The sequence below is a fragment of the Electrona antarctica genome (assembly GCF_951216825.1).
Source record: "Electrona antarctica genome assembly, chromosome: 18".
NCBI lineage: Eukaryota > Metazoa > Chordata > Actinopteri > Myctophiformes > Myctophidae > Electrona > Electrona antarctica.
The window spans coordinates 37511569-37531785 of record NC_136799.1 but is presented as its reverse complement, the minus strand read 5'-3'; the positions used below and the strand labels follow the sequence as shown (position 1 = coordinate 37531785).

Sequence of the window (20217 nt, the reverse complement as noted above, 5' to 3'; positions counted from 1 at the left end):
CACAGCGACAAAGATCCCCCTTTCTGCATGGGTGCCCCCCCAAACACAGCCAAATGTGTTCGTATAGAATAGATACATAAACCAAATGTAGCGTAGTGTGTTAGAACCCCTACACTCTACGGTGGTGGACAGATACTTTCCCCTTGCAAGACCCAAGCGCCCCTTCAAAGTCTTCACTACATACATGAGTCTGGACAGACACGGGTATAAACTGCACCTGGTTGGCGGAGGTGCAACCGTGAAGAGGTTATAGCCTACTTTTTACTCAATTTATCGTATTACTTGTTTATTCTTATTTTCTTTATTCACGCACCTTTCTGCTCTTGCCTGTATCTGTGCTGTCTTTCATGCCTACTTGGGTGCTGCTATGACACCTGAAAGGATGTCTATCTATCTGTCTATCTCTAAGTGCAGAGGTCTGCTATTAGAAAATGCTAATGAAGGCCACAAGACAACACAGTTTGTGTTGATTGACACTTTGTCTTTTCAACATGTTTTCTGGACTGAGGACGAGACGAGAGAAAGTCCGGACATTGGAGCTAAATCTAAAAGTGTTCCTCTTTACGGCTTCTTCTTTGCACCTGTGGTGTGGAGGTCACCGGTGACCATTACTGGGGGTCAGGGTGGAAGGGATCACTACAACAGGCCTGTCGAGGCCACTGTGCTGGTGACAGGGACGTCAATAAAGCCTCACAGTTGGACTTTAAAGAGGTCCCCTTTGTCCAGAGGGACGGTCATCATTCCTGGGCTGTGCTCCGCTGCAGGTGTCCAGGGGCCTCCCGCCGGGGCCCCGGACAATCCCAGAGTCAGCACATTAGCCTGTGAAAGGGACAGATTAAACAGCCACTCAGAAGAAAAATGTCCCATACCACCTCCCCACCCCCCTGCTGAGAGCCCCCCGAGCCCCCCCGCTGCCACCACTTTACGATGTATACTGTTCTGGACATTCCCAAACGTATTGTTTCAAATGAGACACACTTTCCTGTGAAACCCGGATAATTACACACATTAACCCTGGGCGTCCCTATTTTGGACACGTCATTATCGGCAAAACAATTCAAAATGTTTAAAAATGATGAATGAGAATGTATGCCTCCTGGCTTTATTCCATTGGGTTTGTGAATACATTCTGACTCTGTCGGAGATTATCAGCTATAAATCTATGTATTCTTGAAACCATATAGCTCTACATACATGTATACAGTATACTGTATAAGTACTGTGAAGTTAGGCAATCTTCACCAAAGGGACAAAGTGAAGGAGCGAGCAAAACAAGAACGCGTGTGAGACTCATATCTCTCTGGAAAGTTGGAATGAAAGTAAACAAATGTGGACCTTCATCTTCCTCGCGCAGAGGAAGGCAGGGGGTAAAGAGCCGGAGGAGGGGAGTATGGAGAGACAGAATCGATAAAGCTGCTTTCATGTGAAACTCTGTGGAAAGAATTACCCAGAAACACTCACACGGGTTCATTAGCAGGTCCTGTTGTTCCTCACTACAGCAGGGAGGCAAGCTGCCTATGGGCAAACAACCAAAGGGCAAGAGAGGACGGTGGATTCAGAATATGTTTTGGTTGTGAAAAGCCTGTTGGCACGATATACCGTGGTCTGTCTAATGGGACTGCATGCCGACATCAAATATGCATGTCCGTCCATATGTTGCGAGAAGTCTTTATCCATGAATATTTAAGGAAGCTATACCTTTCCACAGAGAGAAGCAGTGCACTTGGAAAGGTCCCATATAAATCCACTCCGCCTGACCTTCTCTTCTTTCTGCTTGATTATCACAGGCACTCTGATCAATAAATCATAGGATTTGACGAGATCAATCGAAAAGACATGCATTTAAAAAGACTGAGCCCCAGCTGTAAACCAAACAACTTTGTTGGCCTGCACCTGACTCAACACAAGGTGAAAACATCAAAGAATGAAGCCACGGCTTTCTGAGGTGAAACTATATTGATTGAAAAACCATGCAGAGAGAGAGCAGGGGTGTCAGTTCAGGTGTAGCATGGGAAGGCGTGTGGCTTATGGATCCTGGGACAGATGTCGGGGTTATGCAGGGGTGAGGGTCACGGGATCAGCACCCCCCAAAGCAGCTGTGTAACAATGTTGCATGAAGGTTGCAGCAGCGCCGTGCACATGACCTTTTCACTGGGTTATTGTTGATGCATGAATGCATCCATTCAAAACAGCCTATAGAGAGAGCATCCTACACAGTAACCTCACAGTTCATCTAACTCAGAGTGTACGAGTGGAAACTAATGGACCCATAAGGGTCCATTCGGATCCATTTGTACACTCTCAGAGTTACGAACGGTTCAAATTATCACTGAGGATTGTACAGTGTATATAGTGTGGCATACTGGGGGTCTTCGCATATGTTTGAACGAGACAGTGCCTTATTGTTTATTTTAGAAAGAATATTAAAAGAAATAATCCTGTTTTAATACCTCCAAGATGTAATTGTTTTGTAGATAACAGACTGTGTTTAATTTTCTTTTTCTAATTTCTCTCCCACTTCAAAGGGGACCCCTTGCCCTCTCGTGATTAATAATTGACATTTTATTAACGAGGCCCCTCATCGCGGCTGGCATTGCGCTTTGAAGTGAGAAGCATTCTTTTATCAGCATCATGGCGTTATGCGTATTGATCGGCGAGGAGATATAGTGAGCACTATCAAAGGCATTCCTCCAGGGGCGGTCAGCGGCCGGCCACCTCATCCTCCAGGAATGTGGTTGAGCAGATTCTGCCCTGTCTGTCCGTCTCCTTCAAATCCCCCCCCGTCCCTTCTTTGGTGTCTGCATGCTGCGCTCGAGTGCTGCTTATCTGGGTTAAAATTGTGCAAAGAAAAACAAAAGGGGCCCGAGGAAATGACATAATATGAAAACAGGGGGGGAGGGTGAGTTCAACCGGAAGGCATCTTGCCAAAGGCGTGGGCGGGTGAGGGGATTCACCAAAAATAAGCCATTATACTGTCGTGGGCGGACGTCGCATGTCTCTCCTCCATCATCTGTCAGGTCACATGCTCCCACTGCGCATCACGGCGGAGGATGATCTCATTCATAGCACTCATTATGGTCCACTGGAGATGCTTATCGTCAGACTGACAAACAGCAGCGTACAGTACGGAATGTAAACATTGTGGATTACTGGATGTTAAAGGGAGGTTAATGTCGTTTTTCCTGTTTGACCAGCGCTGGTGGTTTGAAACAGTGAGGACCGTCACGTGCACAGAGGATACTGTTATGTTATTCACTGTAATCATAGAGCGTCGCAGTCCCGCCCCCTACTATGGCCCAGGAAATGATTCTCCGTTCATTTTCCTCATAGACATTTCAGAAAGTATTTATTTAAAGACGTTTACGCCGCGGACAAAGCCAACTCGAGTCGTGACAAATCATGACAACAAACAATTTTTTGGGCCGAACAAATAATTAGAAAGAAGAAAAAAACGGCAGGTTACAACACTTTTTTTTGTTGTTTTTCTTCTTTGTAATTATTTGTTTGGTCCAAAATATTGTTTGTGTTGTCATGAGTTGTCACGACTCAAGTTGGCTTTGTCCGCGGCGTAACCGTCTTTAAATAAATACTTTTTTAAATGTCTATGGGAAAAATGCATTGGGATTCATTTCCTGGGCCATGGTAGGGGGCGGGACTGTGACGCTCTATAGCACAACACACAACTCGCTAACGACACCCAGACAGCCAGACGTATTGTACGTTCGTTGACACACGTGAGCAGTCGGATTAAAGTTAAAGCAACACAAGTGTGAATAGCAGTTTGAGTGCACCCCGCAACACGTGAGAAAGTTATTAATTTCAGGAGATTAACATAATCTCATCGGCACTGGCACGCACAGCTTATTCTACCGGCGGACACCCTCCCTTATACACCATAAACCCTCTTGGGCGGTTGTTGACTTGAGGGCCAGAGGCATTGATTGTAATTTGACACTCGCGGACCAATCATCAGAAGCACTTAGAACAAAGCGAAACAAAGAGCTGTCTTAATGAGCATGACCTATTTACTATATCTGAAAACATAATGATATCCGCGTAGCCACATGTGCATACATAGTCCACTTTCTGCCGCCGACACTTAAGGGGGCCATTAGCAGTAATGCAGAAAGCTGCAGCATCGTTTCCATCATCAATATCCCATAAGTGGGTCACTGTACGTACATTGTGGGCCGCGGCCTGGTGGAATTCTCCCTTGCCAGTGGTGTAACGTAGCTATATAAGTACATTTACTCAAGTACTGTGTTTAAGCACAATTGTAAGGTAGTTTTACTTTACTGGAGTATTTCAGTACTTTTACTTCTACTCCACTACACCATCTCAGAGGCAAATATTACACTTTTACTCCGATACAATTATTTGAAAACTTTAGTTACTAAACCACTTCAGCCATATAGGCGTACATTTCAAGATAAAAATCTTTTGAAATGCATCGCATTGTGACACATTGTGAGCACATTGTGAGCTTGTAGAACGGCTATTTTCAAAAGATTTGTATACATTTGAAAACTTGAAACAGGACAATCTGCCTAATGACTGCTTTCTACTTTTGGATTTTGATACCAATTTGTACTTTTACTCAGGTAAAATTTGAATTCCGGACTTTTACTTGTAACGGAGTATTTCTACATTGCAATATTGACACTTTTAGTAAAACATTTGAGTACTTTTTTTCCACCGCTGTCCCTCGCTGCTGTTGTTGATGACTTATGCAGACTGACTGACTGACAGGCACTTAACTTTTCCATGGATTAGGGAATCTGACTTCATCAAGGTCCACGAGGGGGTTCACGTAACTCTGCCCGCCTGGAGGTCATTCCACCGATGTGACCCCTCCTGTCTGCTGACCGCTCCGATGATGACAGGACTTCCAACCTCCAGACCCAGGACAGACAGTGGACGGACTGACCCTTCCTCTCTCTCTCTCTGTCTGTGTGTGTCTCTCTCTCTCTCTCTCTCTCTCTCTCTCTCTCTCTCTCTCTCTCTCTCTCTCTCTCTCTCACACTCACTCACTCACTCACTCACTCACTCACACACGTCGCAAGTTGACACACATTATGTTGCAAGTTGACACACTTTCGGATACTCCTGACTGGAGTGTAAATGTTTAATGGCATGTACATTAAGACGATGCATTCATGGGCTGATATATGATGTTTCTCCACAGCTAATATTTCAGCGGGCTGTGTAACAGATCAAGATTCAATGATTGATTTTCTATCAGGCTGCTTCTCTTGAGTGAATAATTCAGGAGTTATACCTTGTGTGACACCTCTTCGGCATATTCGATTACAGTAGCTTACCGGGTCATTTGTATATTGAACATACTGTAATAATAATAATAGTAATGATAATGTCATTCTTATTTTTGAATGTCAGAGATGATGCTGTTGAAAATAAATGGGTATAAAAACCTCATTGGAATAGGATGAAAGAGGTGTGTGTGTGTGTGTGTGTGTGTGTGTGTGTGTGTGTGTGTGTGTGTGTGTGTGTGTGTGTGTGTGTGTGTGTGTGTGTGTGTGTGTGTGTGTGTGTGTGTGTGTGTGTGTGTGTGTGTGTGTGTGTGTGTGTGCGTGCGTGCGTGCGTGCGTGCGTGCGTGCGTGCGTGCGTGCGTGCGTGCGTGCGTGCGTGCGTGCGTGCGTGCGTGCGTGCGTGCGTGCGTGCGTGCGTGCGTGCGTGCGTGCGTGCGTGCGTGCGTGCGTGCGTGCGTGCGTGCGTGCGTGCGTGCGTGCGTGCGTGCGTGCGTGCGTGCGTGCGTGCGTGCGTGCGTGCGTGCGTGCGTGCGTGCGTGCGTGCGTGCGTGCGTGCTGGAAACACAATATATTTGTCAATACATCGGCAATCGTTGCTCCAGGACTCTGCAAAAAGTAGTGGCCTCTGTATGGTGACGTAACGTAAGTTTGTAGGCAATACCCCAGCCATAATCGTGACTATGAGAGTCAAGGGATACATGTTTTTATGCCTGTTGATGATGGGTAGGTGTATGTCCTTTGTCCTTTTATAACGTGTTTCCTTCGGTTAATGTTTTATGTATAGCACATTGTTGAAATGTTCTATACAAATAAACGTGCCTTGCCGAGGTGTTATTGGGTAGGTTTACATGCATGTTCATGAATATAGTAGGTGTACTTGCGTGTTTCACCTTTATAGTTAGGTGTATGTGCGTGTTGAGGAGTAGTATGGGCGTGTTGATGGGCAGGGCGCACGCAAGTGTTGATGACTTTCTCTGTTGGCCTCCTGTCTGTGACGAGAAATAGGAGATGGCGGTGTCTGAGGTCACTCTCTGATTACTTGTCCCCTCACCGGGTCAAATGACTCTTAAATGTTTTGTTTACACTTCTGCTACTCTGTTTGGGCTCACAACCAACTAGGGTGAACCCCGTACCGATTGCACAAAGTTGTGGTCATTGGATTCCCGGACTTGGCGTGGCTATTTGATCAGAGCGTCAATCACATGTGTGACCAGAGGAACTTTCCACACCAACATTCTGCCAATCGAGACAATGTATCTCTGTAATATCAACAGCACTTTCCTCGCCAATTAGTTAGTACCAATTAGTTAGTAGTAGTTTAGGTGGCTACACTGTAAAAGTTTAAGTGTACACTTTTACAATGTCAGATTTGGTCCACGTCATTGGACACAGTGACGCAGTCGGTAGTGCTGTTGCCTCACAGCTAGAAGGTCCTGGGTTCGATTCCCGCTGGGGACGCTGTGGGCGTGTTCTCTCCTCCGCGTCATCAGTGCCTGGGTTGGCGAAAGGGCCTTTCTGTGTGGAGTTTGCATGTTCTCCCCGTGTCCCCTAGGGTAGTTTAGTTACCCTCACAAAAAAACATGCAGTAATCCTGGTCTCTATACTGCCTCCCCCTGGCCAGCTAGGGTGCCTGATTGAGGGGAAAGGAACTAGTTGGAATAACGTGTTCCTTCCATGCGCTACGTCCAACCAGGGAATCTCCCCCCTGTCAGGTGAAAAGAAGCGGCTTGGACTCCTCGTGCAATGAAGGAAGCATGAGGTCTGTACGTTGCTCTCCCCGAGTTGGCAGAGGGAGTGTAGTGCCCAGGTTTACAGTAGACAATTGACACTGAGTGGGAAAAAAGGGTTACAAAAATCAGAGAGAGAAAACCAGAGAGAGAAAAAAATATATCATCTTGATTTTCAGTGTCCAGGTAGTTTGCGTTGATAGAGCACTCACCCGCTTTGAATCGCATGGTTCTGGGTTCCGATCCCAGCCAGGCACCGCCAACTCAGTGTGTGAATAGAACATCTTGTGTAAATACGTTGTGCGGTAAGTCCTGTGATCTGGTACAGGTGTAGTGCTTCACCTCAGCAATCCATCTGCCAGGGGTCTAGTCATTGTACAGTAAAATAGATGGTTGCCCAGCTGCTTCAGACAATAAGACACTCCAACCTACTTAACTCACGTTAATCTTCATAAATCTGGGCACTTTTTTATTATTTTGGAACCACACAGGAAATGGATATGTTTAAATTCACGGTTGAGATATTAAGGGGTATAATTTATGTCATGGAACAAAAGCTGGAACTCTTATGCTAACCACAGGCCTTATTTTCTGCATAAATCGAAAACTCTATGGTAAACTACATCCACACGATGTGTTTCATAAAAGCACAAAGGCACAAAATCAGCTTAAGTGTTGATTCACAGCTTGAAGAAAGGTGATATTTTTGTTTGTTTAATAGCTCCTGCATCATTCAGGAGGGTCGCCTCGGGTTTCAGTCTGGCTGCAGTCCTAGAACCGGACCGACAAACACTGGATAATTATCTGGGATGGTGTAACTACAAATTGCCGGGATTGGATCTTGAAAGGACTTGCTGAAGCATGTCTACCATGTTCTGGCAGAGAGTTCTTCTCAGGCCTGCTAAGTCTCACTCCAGTATAGTCTGTTGACCACCCCATGTACAAACACTGATATTTTTCTAATTATGTTTTAATTCGCTCCACAGCAGAACGTCTGGGCAAGCCCCACGAACGGTTCAGTCATTAGGTGTCTTTGAAGAAATCTGAAGTTATTATCTTTTTTAATACACTATATCAAACTGTGCCTGTACCTGTATGTGGCCTCGCTTCTAATTGGAACACGCACAGCTTCTGTGAACACTCTTTTAAATAATGGTTGATGCTCTAAAGGTCTTTTTATCATCACAAAGTATTTATAGAGAATATATATACTTACTACTATGTACTATATTTTAGTCCCCACAAAAAATAGAATTCATTCTTATATTGTAAAACTAAATATACAGTATGTGCTAATTTCAACCAATAATATGACCATCAATCAGTCTTTTAACTGTAATTCTCCATTTTTGTTATGAGACACACTTTTTAACATTCAAATCAAATACCTCTCAACATCATGCCCCACGTACCTGCTTATCACTCAGAAATACATCACAATACGGAAATTAGATACCCTCGAAATGGTGTGTCACCTGGACTTTAACATGTATTAAATCAAATAGATATCTAAAACATGGTTGGTTATGGTTGGTTACTTACATGCTGGTAAGTGGTAACCTGCTTTCTTTGAAGCACCACCTTGTTTTCTTTGCACTCTTACTTATGACTTATTTACCCTGTTGTTTGTTTACTCGGGTTCATGACATTTACTCTAGATAAGAGCTAAATCCCTTAATTGAAATTGTAAATTGGTGATGCCTTTGATGTCCTTGGAATAATTCTAGCATTTCATCCTTATTGGCATGCTGCGTGCACACAGTCCCGCTGTGACTTAATCAGTGGGGTTATAAGAACCGGTTCCAGCTGTAGTAAAGTGCATGTCCAAGTGTATTCTCTTATAGTCCAGCATGGCAATAACAAGGACAGGTGGCCTGCATGGACAGACCAAAGTCATATTTGATGTCCAACATCAAACTACTTAGACTGGAGGGACTGTGACATCATGATGACTCTAAGCTGATAACCCGGCAACAAACCTGCAGTTGTTGTGTGGATAAAGGATTAACATCCCTTTGCTTGTGCTGCTCTTTGAACCAGAAAATGCTCAAACCAAAGGATTGGGGCTTGAAAGAACCAACTTGCTGAGAAGGCACAAAACTTTGGGGCCACCTCCTCACATCAAAGAGTTGAGTCACTTCAGGCGAGACTTGTGAAACTCTCTCTCTCTCTCTCTCTCTCTCTCTCTCTCTCTCTCTCTGTCTGTCTGTCTGTCTGTCTCACTCTCTCTCTGTCTGTCTTTGTCTCTCTCTCTCTCTGACACCCGTCGCTGGCTGGGCTTATGGTGTCGATGCCGTTTCGAGTTTGCAGGTGATGCTGCGCGCGTGATTTCTCTTTTGTGCGTGTGTTGACCGTGTCTGTCTGGCGTATCAGGTAAGGTCCCTGTCTGCTTCCTACATTGTTTGGCGGATAATAAGGTGTGATTAAATATGAATGCTAAGTGTTTGGTGGCTGAGGCCCAAAGCTGAAACCGGATCCAGTGGAGCCCACAGGCGGCATAATTAGTAGCTGATGAGAGATGCCATCAATGGTGCTTTTCCACCCAGCGCCGCCAGGCCTCTCAGCTGGACCTCCATGCAGCAGACCTCCTTTAAGCCGACCACAGTTAATTAAGTCCCAAATAAACAAACCCTGATACGATTACGCAGTCTGCTGCTGTTCTATCTTAAAGCTGCACAGTTGATTGCAAGCGACCATATCTAACTTTCTACTTCGCGGCCAGCAGTGATTAAATATTAAGGCCCTTTGTTACACTTATTTGATCTTTATTTCCACAAAACTCCTCTGGGGGGGGATTTTCATGCCGAAAGTTTGGTGAAAACCCAAGTTGAAGACAATATCAGTGTTTCAAAGCATTGGAGGGCCAGTGTGAATGCTTTTAATGGTGGGGGAAAGCCCTTTATGTGTGCTGGAAGCTCTGTGTTTGGGTTTGAGGCCTCTTTGTATTGTCACAACCCCGGTGTGAGATTGACTCATTCACAGAGAGAGGCCTCCATGCTGCTCATCCTCTCCTCCGCTGCTGCGCTGTCTTCTCTCACTTCAGAGAGAGAGAGAGAGAGAGAGAGAGGGAGAGAGAGAAGGAGGAAAAGAGAGAGAGAGAGAGTCATGTCCACAGCTGTTTGGACATGCCCGCTTTGAGGTGCCGTCTCTTTAATGTGTGCGGTAGATCAAATAGGGTGTCTTTGTGAAGGCTGGGTGACCGGTCAGCTCTCCCACACAGTTATCCACTGTTATCCACCGTGTGTGTGTGTGTGTGTGTGTGTGTGTGTGTGTGTGTGTGTGTGTGTGTGTGTGTGTGTGTGTGTGTGTGTGTGTGTGTGTGTGTGTGTGTGTGTGTGTGTGTGTGTGTGTGTGTGTGTGTGTGTGTGTGTGTGTGTGTGTGTGTGTGTGTGTGTGTGTGTGTGTGTGTATTATTGCCTTTGCCACACTCGCATGCTAAAGCCCTCAGAAGCAAAAGGGCAAAAAACATCTCCACACCCCACGAGTCGATCTCATTAAATGATGCCTGCAGTCCTTTAAGAGCACTCCGCCCGGCAGGTAGCCGGTTGGCCCAAATTATCAAGTAGCCCCTCATTGAACTGTCTGCCTCGCCACGCTGCTTCAATTGATTCTGCTCACTTCGCATGAAAGCACCACCTGAATTCTGAGTGTTGCTGGACTTGCTGCTGTCCTAGTTTCAGTGTGTCATGCAGAGATTTCATGCTGTACGGGGGCAGCCGCCGCCCGCAGACGCAGTACAGTTCAGCCTGTGTGTGTGTGTGTGTGTGTGTGTGTGTGTGTGTGTGTGTGTGTGTGTGTGTGTGTGTGTGTGAGAGAGTGTGAGTGAGAGGTCAGTGTGCATGTGTGGAACGGTGAGACATGCCACAAGATGTCAGATCGTGTTGTTTCTCTTTGCCCACCGGAGAAGTGTTCCATAACAACATCTGAAATAAGGAACCAAGTGATGTGTTCAAACATGGCGGCTCATGTGGCGCTTTCAGCTCTGTTCATAATGCTGCAGCTTGAGTCCACACTAAGACGGAGAAAGTGGATCATATCACACCAGTTCTAAAATGTTAACACTGTCTCCCTGTCTGTCAAATAGATTACTTCAAAAATACTTAGAAAGCATCGGAGGGTTTATATGGCCAAAATACATTTCTGATCTTCTGCTATCTAATCGTATGAACCATCCAGACCTCTCAGGTCATCTGGGACAGGTCTGGTTTCTGAACCCAGGGTAAAAACTAAACATGTAACAAAACAGCATCAGGTCTGCCACATGAAGACCTTTATGTTTGCCATTGAGGCTTTTGGCTAATTGATTGTGCTGCACTGTATTTATTCTTATTTATTTGAGCTTATTATTTTTTGTTCTCTTGACTATTATGTCCTTTTATAATGTGTCTTAATGCTCTGTTTTGTCTAAAGCACTTGGATAGCCTTGTTGAAATGTGCTACTACAGTACAAAATTGGCATGCCGTCATTGTTGTGCTTAAAGCCACGTGATTGATTGTCACCTAACTGGATTTCAAAGAATGAATAGATGACGACAAGCCGAATGCAAAAACTATCTCAATTAAAACACCCATAACAAACATGAATAAATCCTTAAAGTCTTCATTAAACAGCATGCACGCACGCATTCTGCCATCGGCACTAGACAATTGGATTTTCACGCAGCTTAAAGTCACTCAGATCATTTCCATAACTGACATACATTGGGGAAATGGTTTACGGTAACATTGCAGCCTCTGATTCTTCAGTCATCATCAGATAATAGTGAACACTTACAGTAGGAAGGGGGTTGTTCCTTTCGGTAAGCGTCTGAGACGATGAGCTCACCGGCTAAATTGCGGTAATCCCAGAACATAAAATCTGGGTTTATAAATTTAAACCATTTTTGCCATCATGTGTAAAGTAAATGGTTGGCTTTTGCTATACAAATACATAGGGATTTTGTGTGGGTCACTGGAATAATTTACTACTTTACTCTTGCGAGTACTGGGTTCAAACTATGAACATTGACTGAAGACATGCAACAAAAGCCTTTGTATTGAGAGGTCAATTATACCAAAGTAATGTGCACCCAGATCAGTGATGTATGTTTACCAGACAGAAGTGAAAAGGTGGCCCTTTGCGTCCACACTCTCAGTTACCAGAACCAGATCAGGTGTCGTTGCTTAATAATAACTATGGTGCCCTTAGCTCAATTTCCCATTTCTGAAAGAGTCTGGAGGTCACCGTCAGACACAAATCACCGTCCACCTCTCCATCCATCATGATGCCTCCTGCATTATTCACTGCTGGTTTTCACCTGAGAGGACCTGCATAGGGGGGGTGACAGACAGACTGAGAGGAAAACTGACAAACTGTCTCCTTGTCTTGAGAACTACACTGGGTGACTTAAGGTAAGTGACAGCAAATCAGTGAAAAACAAACAAACCACAGCAGTGCTCATGCTTTCCTTAATGCTATACCAAACATTACATACATTATAGTGTCTGTCTTCTAGTAGAATGGGCCCCTTTTGGATTGCATTGTATTTTGTTTTACTGTACTTGATATGATTTTGAGATTTGAGATTACTATGAAAACCTGTGATTTCGTCGCTCCGTCAGTCATGCATAAGGAGTGAGGGACTGACGGCCATATATGGTAATATATGGCCGTCAGTCCCTCACTCCTTATGACACGTCACGCCACCATATGGTGAGACCTCATCAAACCCTGTACACTGACTCAAGACACTGCCCCCGCTGCCACCCTTAGATCTCCATATATGGAGCTGACCTGTTCTGACATTCCATATGTTGATCTGACCTCATCAAACCCTGTACACTCAAGACACGCTCCATATATGGCCAGTACAGAATGCATTCCATATGTTGATCTGACCCCCCATGCCAAAGCGCCAGCGCTCGCCCAGCAGTCTGCTGTCACCCAGGCGGATCCGTGCACGGTTGCTTCTCGCCCTCAGGGCGTCTTCAGTGGTGATGTGTTTATCATCTATTGTTATCATTTTCATATCCAGTACACACAAGTTAAATTCCCTCAATACTAAGGCAAATCATACTTTTGTAGAAACTATTGTTTATTGCTTGAAAATGTGAAAGAAATCTGAAGTAAAGCAATAAAAACAACATCTTCAGATCTTCAGACTCCAGGTCATCTGACTTAGAAAAGAAAACAAGCATACATTTGATGACATGATAACTGACCTGAGGCTAATCCTGTGGATGGCTTACACAGACAGCCTGTGTAAATACAGTATGTATGTGTGTGTGTGTGTGTGTGTGTGTGTGCATGCTTGCGTTCGCGTACACGCACACTTATAGCCTCATAGCTTCAGATGTTGTCAGGTCCCATTCTTCTCCGAGGCTGATCTAATGTTGTTGACAGTTTGTTTGCTTAACTGTGTCAACCGCACAGATGCCTGTTTAGAGCAAACGGCTATTTCTTTGAGTTTGCGTCACGTGGGACTTGGAGAAATTTCTCCCAAACAGTACACGAATAAATGCATTATAAAATGCACAGCAAAGTGAATTAGTAATGTGATTCACATGTGTCAGAGATGTGTGCTTCCTTAGTACCCCACGGCTGTTTCCTCGGATCCCACACAGTAACAACCTTGGTATTAGGGTCACATTTGTACCATCTCGGGGTCAAACAAACGCTGAGGATTTTGCTGCGTGTGACACGGAGTCAAGGCGACAAGGGGAGTCCCTCAGGGCAGGGCATCAAGCCCTCTTTTGTTGCCAGGTCACAGGGGCTTCTCCATTGGGTCAGTGTGCCACACATGTCTCCTCTGACTGGCCAGCCGCCCGGACGCAGTTGTTGCCATGCTACATATGTGTTCTACTGAAACACATGATGGAAATTAAAAAAGAAAAAAAAACCCTTTCCAGTTTCCAGGCAGGATTCACACACGCATGATTGTTTCAGAGAGAAGCTGCATGTGCATGTGTGTGTGTGTGTGCACACGCGTGTACAACTACTGTATGACTGAGAGAATGAGATATCAAGAGGGAAGATCAGTTACTGAGGAAGTGGAGCATGTGATTGTGCCGCCATGTGTGTGCACGTGCACACGTATGTGTGCGTGTGCGTGCACATCACTCGGAGCACGTGATTGTGCCACCATATATGTGTGAGCGCGTGTGTGCGTACACATGTGACTGTGCACCCCCCCTGTGTGTGTGTGTGTGTGTGTGTGTGTGCGTGCGTGCGTGCGTGCGTGCGTGCGTGCGTGCGTGCGTGCGTGCGTGCGTGCGTGCGTGCGCACGTACAGATCACTCTGAGCTCCTGGAAACAGTTTTCTGATGCAACAGAAACTAATGTATATGCCTCTCCTCTCCTCATCTCAGGGTTCCTGGAATCCCGGGCGTCTGTGTGAGAGCTTGTTTGTTTGATCACCAACATTCTGCAATGCAAGCACAAGCCAATGACAATGCTGTTGCCACCGGAGCTATACTACAGGATAATCGTTGCTGTCTGTTGTTGTCACACACACCTTTTCTCATCGTTGTCTTGATGCAAGGCAAGCTAATAACTCCTGGAGGTTAGATGAAAAATGTAACGTTGCAATAACGTTCTTTGTGATTATGGTTACCTTCAATGTTTATATGGGCGTGTCTCCGTCATTGCCGTGATGACTTCAACCCTAGTGTTCCAGTTCTGCGATGAACAGTCGGTGAAAATAGAAGATCTAGAAGCTTGTACACATGCAATTTCTGGCTATATTTGATGTACAGTTGGGTGCCACCGATATTGTCCCTTATCATTTGACCCATTTAGGCCTGACCTCAAAATTTTAAAAAATCCTTCTAAATCCTCCAGTTTTCTGAAATAAATATTTTCACGATTTTTCAAAAATAGCAGACCTACAAGCTCGTAGCGCGCCACTCGGTGGCGCGCTATGAGCTTGTAGATCTGCTATTTTTCAATAGCTAAATTATAACAATGTTTAAAACACCAAAAGGGGTTCCCGCCCCAAAATGGGTTAACTGTCCTTTTGCGCAGATCACGCAAACCTCAGCAAAAAGAAAAGGACAATATCGATGGCCTCCAACTGTAGAAGCTTGTACACATGCAATTTCTGGCTATATTTAATGTAGAGGGGGAAAAAGGAGGAGGCCTGGTATAGACCCCTGGGAGACTCCGGTCAACTAAGTATACAGGGTTTACACTAAGTGGTTAAAAGCTCTTGCAGATCCCTGATAATCATGCACTAATGCATTTTAAAGAGCAGCTCTTGTTTGTTTAGTTAAAGGACGTTACATTATTTTTTACCTGAATTCTATTAGTGTATGATGAAGGCACGTGAAAATCGGACATAAAATGTATTGTGCACTGACCACATTCTCCTTGTGAGTTGTGACTCGTGAGGACCTTCTGTTGCGTGAATCCATTTTATACCTGCCAATGTATTCATCCATTCATATACTGTACTCTGTATTTTCTTTTTGGCTGCAACATTAAGTTACATATCTTGCCACAGAAACGGGTGCAATTCCAAATGTTCAATTGTATATTATTAGAACCTTGCACGCCTATATGTCGTGCTCAGGTCTAACGCCATGCGTGTGTGTCACAGTGAATATTGTGTGTCCGAGTGAGACACGCAAAGTGTACATTTTGAACGAAGGCATGCAGACAGCGATGTGTCTTTGGCCACTGACCGTGTTTTGTCCGTGCTGGGCAGGTTGTGTGGGCGCTCGCGATATGTCTTTGGCCACTGACCGTCTTTGGTCCGTGCTGGGCAGGTTGTGTGGGCGCTCGCGATATGTCTTTGGCCACTGACCGTCTTTGGTCCGTGCTGGGTACCTTTGGTCCGTGCTGGGTACCTTTGGTCCATGCTGGGTACCTTTGGTCCGTGCTGGGTACCTTTGGTCCGTGCTGGGTACCTTTGGTCCGTGCTGGGTACCTTTGGTCCGTGCTGGGTACCTTTGGTCCGTGCTTGGTACCTTTCCCTTGTTGGATGCCATACAGAAAAGGGCTCCTTCACACTTTCACTTGCAAGACTAAGCGAGAGAACAGCAACAGCTGGGTGTAGGAAAGCCACACTGTGATTGGCCAGTAGTCGCATACCCCACAACGCTGGGTTGAAGACGCAGAGGTCAAGACAGTGATGCATCACTGCGACAAAGCACAGGCACGAACGGCACTTCGGCATACTCTGACATGTCCGCATACATAACAGTGTTTGTATGACTTGAACTGGTGCATAAAGTTGTGCGCTCCATGGGCACAAATATGTGGGGGCGTGGAATTCTCCCAAATGTAATAATAGTCATAATTAGATATGCTATCCATCCATCCATCCGTCTTCAACAGCTTATCCGGAGTCGGGTCGCAAGGGCAATCGTTTACGATAGTCAGTCAGTCATATTTCATCGTCTGTTTCTAGCAAAAATGTAACTAATTCAGCAGCAGTAACAATAGCGTTTTCTCTCAGTCAGTTGATTCTTCATATCCATATGAGTGATACGGCCGGGATGATTTGTTTATTTTTCAATCACAGTTCTTATATGAGGCGACTTCGCGCCCTCTACGGATATTGACATGAGACTTCGGTGCTCTATGACCCCACACTTCTCTTTTTTTTAGCACACCTATCAGGTTATTTTCCACACTTCATTACTATGACTGTATATATTATAACTTGTATTACCTTACTTGTATTATAAATATTATAACGTTTCACTATCTTACTTGTTATTGCCTTTTATAGGCTATATATATTGGACATTGTTAGCACAGTGTGTCCGCCACAGCTGTCACTGTACATACTTGTATGAGCATGCGACAAGTACAATCTCTTGAATCTTATCAGTGTGCAATTGATTACCTACAGTAAGTGTTTCTCCACTAAACTGAAAATAAAAGTAGGTGACTCTGAAACCTTGATTCAAACCGCAGATGTAAAGACAGATATTTTTGGGCTGTGTATTTTTCCACCACCTCAGACTGAAGAGATAAATATTAATGGTCAGGCGGTTGTGGCCAGGGCTACGAGCCTGTTGATTTGGCTACGAGCCAGCAAACCCAGCATGAACTCTTGTCCCCACCTTGGAGTTCAAGATGACAGCTGATTTGACCTAAAGGCTCATATTTCTAATGGAATTAGGAGAACGAGTGTTGTAACACAGTGGTTCCAAAACCTTTTAGCTCAAGACCCTAAAGAGAAATGAGACGTTTGCCCGGGAACCAAACCATTGAAAGAAGCAAGTTGTAGTTTCACTACTATTTTCACTACTATTTTCACTACTATTCATGAAATGCTTTTAAAAAATATATTTTTGTTTTTAATTGAGGGAATGTTGGTTTTAATAGTTGTTTTTAATTGATGAAACGTTGTGATATTCTTTTTTGGTTTCAACCTTTTTTAAATCTGACATTTACTCGTGACCCATAAAGAAATCAGTCCACGACCAAGACATGAATCCCGACTACCGACCTACTGTTTTGGAAACAGTGTTGTAACATATTTGACACCAAAGATGACAGTAAGTTTATTCAGAAATATTCATAATTTACATTCTTTTCTGAACATGTCAGGACAATAACAGGTTTAGAACATTGTTGAGGTTCTCCGTGTAGATGCAATATGGCCAACAAAAGACAATTACTCTTGAGCTTATAACACATTAATATGAACACTGATCAGACTAAACAAAGAACTTTGTGAACTCAATGAATTGAATACACAGGACCACAATGGAAACAAGCCCTTAGGGCTTTTTGTGTTATCCTTTTAGCCTCGTTGCACACTTGCACAAGAGTTTTAATTTCCTCATAATGACAATGCAAAGCACTGGAAGAATTGCTGTCTGTACTGTCATCCAAATGGCCTGTTCCATGATGGATTCTGGCCTGTCCTTTAGTAATTACATCTTGGCTTTTCTCTTCTCCACAATAACATTGTGTGTGTGTGTGTGTGTGTGTGTGTGTGTGTGTGTGTGTGTGTGTGTGTGTGTGTGTGTGTGTGTGTGTGTGTGTGTGTGTGTGTGTGTGTGTGTGTGTGTGTGTGTGTGTGTGTGTGTGTGTGTGTGGACGTGCATCGTGCGCGCATGCATGGGAAGGGGGTCCTTTGTTTCACTTGTGAACAAAAGGAAGTAAGTATCAATGCTTCCACTTCTCAGCATCTCTTTTTTTTTCCTTTTCCCCCCAGCAGTCACTCGTGAGAGAGGGATCAGGTTTCCAATATCATACTGAGAGAGAAAGCCAATCCCCTCTTCCACAGTGCATCTCCACCTCCTTGGACAGGCTACAGGTGGTGGTCTGGACCATGTCCAGACCCACATGTCCAGCCCATTCAGAGTGGACACAGGAACCAGGGATCCGTGACTTCTCACACAGCTCAGTGGTGTGAGATAACGCTTACAATTTAGGCAAGGTAAATAATCACATATTCATATAATGAAGAGAGACAGGGTAGTACCTCAAGAGACTAGGATAAACCATGAACCTAGCATCTGTCTAAATAATATAAATCACATTGTTAACCATTTGTGGTCAGGAAAACAATAAGAAACATAACATGAGAACAAGTGACCAAGCCATGTTGATCAGTCACCAGCATCAGTATGATCTGTAACGATATTTAAATTTCTTATTTCTTTTACATCAACGAATCGACACAAACAAATGCTAACAGATTTTTGGACCAAATTGATTAGTCTTAACCACTTAATATATATATAGCCTATTATATTTAGCTGTAAAATAATTGCGTACAAAAACAGTGGAAGAAAAGACGATCTACAAGCTCACAACTTGTCGCATTGTGATGCATTGTGAGCTTGCAGATCTGCTGTTTTCACTATTAAAAATAACTGTGCGTCAATTGTAATCGAGGTCAAAGTTAGAAATAATGGTGATATTGTTTTGAAGTCACATCGCCCAGCCCTAACTGGGACAGAGAAAGAGGAGTCAGTTGGGGGCAGGGTGACACTAGCGTTCTGTGAGAGAATGCAGCAGAGTATCAGCCTCCACCCCCAGCTGTCACAGTGTTTATTGATCAGCGAGACCCCTGGGGCAGGGTGGGCTTCATTACAACCAGCACCAGCACCTACCCTGCCCTCCATAACTAGAGCAGTCCAGCACGCAATTATAGATCAGTGATTCTCAACCTTTTTAATGTCGTGATGGATGGACCCCCAGTTTGATATGCATTAGTGCACTGTTTCCCAAACAGAGTTTCGGGACCCATTTGTGGGACATGGGCCACTTTTTATGGGTTACGACTGCAGTAAAAAAATGTTCTACATTCAAATATTTCAAAAGATAGATTTTAAACCAAACTAAATCTAAGAAATGCCATGAAAAAAAAACATCCTGATGAAGGTGATTGAAACTTAATCTTGTGATCGTGTGATAAATATGGGTGCAAGTCTACTAGTGTGCAGACACCTGCAGCCTGCCTGCACTGATGACCGCCAATGTGAGTGACTCTCATAGAATGCAGTTTGTAGAGATATATACAACTTGGAAGAAACAACAATGCCATGTCTCCATTTCAGCTCTATTTTGGCTTATTATTTCAGATTTGATATTCCACCCATCACCAGATAGTATGCCAGTCAGTGGTTCTCAGAGTGGGGTCCAGGGACTCAGGGAGGGACCCCCAGGGGTCATACCAGTGGTTTGCAAGCTTTTTAATTCCAAGGATCCCATATTTCTGTTAGGGTCCCTTTGGATAGCTTCCAAAGGGACCCTAATAGAAACTCAGAGTTGTGTGTCCATGGAATTAAAAAGCTTGCAAACCACTGGTATACTAAACAGTTCACTTCAAATTCAGGCCAAAGCTATAATAATTCTGCATGCTTGCATCATTGTGTCACCACTCACCACTGCAAATGAGATTTCCTGGAGATTTACAGTAAACCTGCTGATCTAAGTACAGTAGTAGTAAGTTCCGCCCATCAGCCTACCCTACCGTAAACGCAGTCCCGTGCTACTGGGAATTTCCCGGCCACGTGTCTGAATACGCGATTGCGGAGTCGGGATGAAAACAAAGCAGCCGATTGGCCGCGGCGACGACATGGTGAAGCATGTTTAAAGGGACGCGCTCCGCGCGCGTGTAAACACAACAGCGTTGACCGGCACATGTGGCTGTGTCTTTAAGAGCCACTTATGTACCCGCGCCCGCGCCCCGCCCCGGAGGCGGAGTCACTTTTCCTGCCGACGTTTGCGAAATGAAATGAGCTTGTTGCCATTTGTTTCACACAGAGAATC

General features: G+C 44.6%; 1 protein-coding gene across 1 annotated transcript in view; it reads left to right on the top strand.

Annotated features, from left to right (window-relative positions):
- LOC306942166 (uncharacterized protein) overlaps window positions 1-14449 on the top strand; it is a 129017-nt gene extending 114568 nt beyond the window's left edge. The window contains exon 6 of the mRNA XM_079527915.1: window positions 14346-14449. The gene's annotated coding sequence lies outside the window, so the exon portion shown is untranslated. The remainder of the gene's footprint in view (window positions 1-14345) is intronic.
- Window positions 14450-20217: the final 5768 nt, after the last annotated feature.